The 5,248-nt window shown below is 37.6% G+C and overlaps 1 pseudogene; it reads right to left on the bottom strand.

Moving 5' to 3' along the window:
* Positions 1-2,039: 2,039 nt before the first annotated feature.
* On the bottom strand, positions 2,040-2,839 carry LOC100434435 (nucleoporin NUP35-like; annotated as a pseudogene).
* Positions 2,840-5,248: the final 2,409 nt, after the last annotated feature.

Below are 5,248 nucleotides of genomic sequence, written 5' to 3'. Positions count from 1 at the left end.
AGAATAATTCATCCCTGTTACATATTTTTGACAGAATCCTTACAAGTCCCAGAAATTTGTGTCTCTAATATACTCAATTTATTCAGCTGCTTTTGCAAAAGAGGACAGCACAGTTAGCTCCTTCTGGGTGATATGGTCACATTTTCAGCCTCATTATAGGACTCTTGGCATTTAGTTTGAAAGGCCAAGAGGAAAATCCATTTGTAGAACTTCTTTAGAGAGACAGGAGCCAAAACAGAACAGGGAAACTATTGTTTTACTGTTCTCTATGGAAACACAGTGTTCAAGTTTGAAGTAACAAGGTTTTTTTCCAATTGAAAATTGAAATTAAGAAAAAATTACCATTCATATAGCATCCAAAACTTGAAATACTTAAGGATAAATTTCACAAAAGATGTGTACTGTATGTACACCGAGAGTATAAAACATGGCTTAAAAAGTTAAAGAAGTCCTAAATAAATGGAGAGATATATGCCACATTCTTAGGTTGGAAAAATTAATATTGCTAAAATATCATTTTTATCTAAATTGATGTATTCCTCAAAACATTCCAGAAGGCTTTTTTTTGGTAGAAATTGACAAGATATTATTAAATGCTTGTTAAATGATATTAAAATGCTCATTAATTGGAGAGAACCTAGAATAGCCACAACGATTTTGAAAAAGAAGAGCCAAGTTAGAGAACTAACACTATCTGACGTCATGCCTTACACATTTATCGTAATCCAGACAGCATGGGATTAACAGAGAAAAGATGGGCAAATAGATCAATGGGACAGACTAGAGAATCCAAAATATACCCACACTAATATTATATAGACAACTGATTTTTGACAAAGGTACAAAGGCAATTCTATGGGGAAAAAATAAGCTTTTCAACAGTGGTTCCAGAACAATTAGATATCAAAGAAGGAAACAAACTTCAATGGGTATCTTGCACCAGATAAAAACTCTATATATATCACAGACCTAAATATGTATCATAGACACTATATATATCATAGACCTAAATGTAAAACCTAAAATTTCAAAACTTTTTTTTTTTTTTGAGAGGAGTCTCGCTCTGTCACCCAGGCTGGAGCGCAGTGGCGTGATCTCAGCTCACTGCAAGCTCCACTTCCTGGATTCACACCATTCTCCTGCCTCAGCCTCCTGAGCAGCTGGGACTACAGGGGCCTGCCACCATGCCCAGCTAATTTTTTTGTATTTTTTTTTGAGACGGGGTTTCACCGTGTTAGCCAGGATGGTCTGGATCTCTGACCTCGTGATCCGCCCACCTCGGCCTCCCAAAGTGCTGGGATTACAGGCGTGAGCCACCACCTCCGGCCTTCAAAACTATTAAAACAAATCCCAGGTGTATTTTTATACACTCATTTTTCTTAAGTGAATCCTAGGAGTGGAATTGCTGGATCATATGTGTTTAAGTTTTTAAGAAACTACCAAACTGTTGTGCAAAGTGTCCCATTTTATATTCTTTTTAAAATCATTGACAATGTTTATTATCAAGAAACTGTAGTAGTAGGTTTTTTTAAAAGAATGTTGGTTTTAGAATACACCAAGAGGACACTCTGTGACAGGACATATACAAACAAGGATAATTAAAATATTAAATACTATCTAAATTAAAATACCATAATTCAAATTGCTAATTATAATCTTTGTGTCTTGGTAGAAATAACTATAGTCCCCCTTCATGAAATTCACCCCCACCTTCTCATGAAGACTATGAAGTCTCACTACAATTTCAGTTACTTAATTTACAATAATCGATGCTGAGTTTTCTGTGTTGAAGCATGCACTGTTACAGAAAGCACAAAATTCTATTTACAGGGATTTTTAGTTTTCTTTAAAATGTATCTCAAGCATCTTTTAAAGTGCGAGCTACAGATAGGCTGTATCCTTAATGAAAAAGGCTTCTTTCTAAAAGAAGTATGAGATAACTATCCAATACTGCAGGAACGATTATATAACTAACCGAAGGAACCAGCAGCACTCTGCTAACTCTGTTTTAGTGTAGCAGCCTCCTTCTTGGTCTTCTACTACTGGCCAGACATGTACTCCATTGCTTTGGATACAAGATTTTCATTTGTCAGAAATAACCTGATAATCACCAGTAGAAGCTTTGTATGCTGTAGCAAGAGTTCTCATGGCAGAAATCCTAGGAGTACTTCTAGGTTGTGCTGGAGTACCTAAAGTTTTGATTGATGGTGTAAAGGCGAAAGATGGAGATGATAAAGCACGTCTGTCAGTGCTTCCCATTACACTTTAGTCAATACACCAATCATGATGAATTCTCTAAAAATCCTCCCATCTTTGGTTAAGGCTTTCCGAGCCTGCAGTTTAGACTGATAATGAATATACATTCAATTTCCTGTGTTAGACATCACGTGTTTTAAGATATTCCCATACTGTGCAAATTGTAATAATATATAGGAAGCAGAGGCTTGAGAAAACCCAAACACAGTCACCCAAGTGTCATCAAGGTGATCTTCTGAAGTCAAAGAATCTCCTTGAGTATAAAAAGGATCCAACTGGGAAGGAGATAATGTCATCTTTCATGGCTGACCGATATTTGCTGGACTAAACATACTTTGCCCTGTTCCAGGAGTCGATGTAACTCCAGTAAGAGGACTCTGCATTATGAAATGTTTGGCTGTCTTCTTGAAGTTAAAGGTGCTGATCCAAGTCCCAGGCTAGAAATGTCATCATATATACTTCTAACTTGTGGAGCGCCACTTTTATCTTTCCGAGCTAGTACAACTGGTTGTGGTGGTGACCGACCTGCAAGTAAAGGTGATCTCATTTCCACTACTCCTACCGAAGGGCCATTAATTGATCGAGGTTGAGGAGTCACCAGAGCTGGAAAATTCCACATTCAAAATCCAGGTTAAGAACCAGGCATTAACTCCTGGCTTTGGAGTTGAAGCCAGCATCATGGGTTCAGATCTTAATGTGGGCACCTGGAACTGCAAAGGCTGCCATTACATCAGCAACTTCTATTTTATATTCTTAGAAATAGCATATGAGAGTACCAGTTGCTCTACTTCGTCACCAACACTTGGTATAATCAGTCTTTTTAATTTTAGCCATACTGAGAGTTATAATCTCATTAATTTGCATTCCCTTAATAAAAAACTATGTTGAAAATTTTTTTGTGTGTGCTAATTTGCCATCCTTGTATCTTCTTCCAGATATATCTTTACAAATCTCGGGTATACTAGAAGAAAACGGGGGAGAAAATCTTTGTGACCTTGGGTCAAGGAAAGATTTCCTAGATATGATGCCAAAACCAAAATCCAGAAAAGAACAAATTGACTTCATCAAAATGTAAAACTTCTGCTCTCTAAAAGACACTGTTAAGAGAACAAGAAGACAAGCCAGAGACTGGGAAAAATTCTTTGCAAAACACACATCTGATAAAGGACTTGCATCTAGAATAGAAAAAGAGCTTTCAAATTTCAACAATAAGAAAACAAGCAACCCAATAAAGAAGTATACAAGGGATTTCTATGGATACATCTGAAAGATTAAAGGATGGCAAATTAGCACACAAAAAATATTCAACAAAATTGTTCATTAAGGGCATGCAAATTAATGAGACTGTAGCTCTTAGAATGGCTAAAATTAAAAAGACTAATCATACCAAAGGCTGGTAAGGAAGTGGAACAACTGGTACTTTCATATGCTATTGTTAAGAATGTGAAATGGACAAGCACTTTGGGCAACAGTTTGGTAGTTTCTTAAAAACTGAAACACATACTTACTATATGATCCAGAAATTCCACTCCTAGGATTTATTCAAGAAAAATGAGTGTTTAAAAGTGTACTTGAGATGTGCTTTAATCAGGTATGTGAAGACATGCAGACACAGAAATGATTGTTGTCAAAGAAGTTGTTTTACTCACAGTTCCCTAGAAATGGGAGGCATGACACTCAAAGAGGCCACATGAGCAAGCACCAGGTCAGTCCTGAGTAAGAAGAGCCAGGGGAAAACATGAGCCTTTATGTGGTTTCTACAGGAAGGAATGTGTGAGGCAGGATAAGAAGAATAAATGAGCTTAGGATTGGCTAGTTTGAATAGTTTCAGCCTGCTCTAGGGTGTAGAGATTGCCCCTAGTTTTCTGGTACTCAGCCCTGGGTGATTAGGGAAGGTGCATAGTGGCCCAGAGTGTAAGCGTCTGATCAAAGAGGCAGTGGGGGATTCCAGGCTCTGGACTGGTTAGTTTACGTATAAAAGTGATATCGGCAGGTGAGTCTTGTTACCTTTAGGAACTGGCTTACCCTGGGAGAGGCAATGTCTCTAAGATCAGCAAGGTTTCAAATGTCAAAATATCAGAAACACATGATTAATACAGAATTCTATCTCTATATAGAAACTTTATGTGAATGTTCATATTGGCTTTATCTGCAATGGCCCCAAACTGGAAACAAACCAAATATACGTCAACAGTTAAATGGATAAACAGATCATGGCATATCCAAACAATAGGCTACTATTCAACAGGAAAAAGAAATGAATTATTGATCCCTGCAAAAATGTAGATGAATCTCAAAATAATTATGCTGGTTGAAAAAGGGAGACAAAAATGGAGTATGTATGATATCATTTACTCTAGAAAATGCAAGCTAATTTGTAGTAACAGAACACAGATCAGTTGATGGCCTGGTGATGAGGTATGATGGAGAAAAACATCAAAAATGGGTGATGGGTTTGTCATTATTTTGATTGTGGTGATAGTTTCATGGTATATACATATGTTGAGGTTTATCAAATGGGAAAATTTAAATGGGTGCAGTTACTAAAGGTATAAATGTGTGCATTTATACTTCAAATAAGCTATTTAAAACAACTGCTTGTCAAGGGAATATTTTATTTCCCAGTCTCTGAAGTTATCTAATCAGAATAAACTCTTAGCTCAACTTCAGGTCACAGAGTGGCCCAAATGATCCCCAGAGATAGTTGCAAACCCAACATTTTTTTTATTCCAAGACAGAGTCTCGCTGTGTCGCCCAGTCTAGAGTGTAGCGGCTTGATCTTGGCTCACTGCAACTTCCACCTCCCATGTTCAAACAATTCTCCCTGCCTCAGCCTCCTGAATAGCTGGGATTACAGGTGCCTGCCACCGAGCCCAGGTAATTTTTGTATTTTTTAGTAGAGACAGGGTTTCATCATGTTGGCCAGGCTGGTCTTGAACTCCTGACCTCAGGTGATCCGCCCACCTCGGCCTCCTAAAGTGCTGGGATTATA

The sequence above is a fragment of the Pongo abelii genome, chromosome 8 (genome assembly GCF_028885655.2).
Source record: "Pongo abelii isolate AG06213 chromosome 8, NHGRI_mPonAbe1-v2.0_pri, whole genome shotgun sequence".
NCBI lineage: Eukaryota > Metazoa > Chordata > Mammalia > Primates > Hominidae > Pongo > Pongo abelii.
Note: the sequence above shows the minus strand (reverse complement) of the source record. Positions and strands in the feature narration are given on the sequence as shown.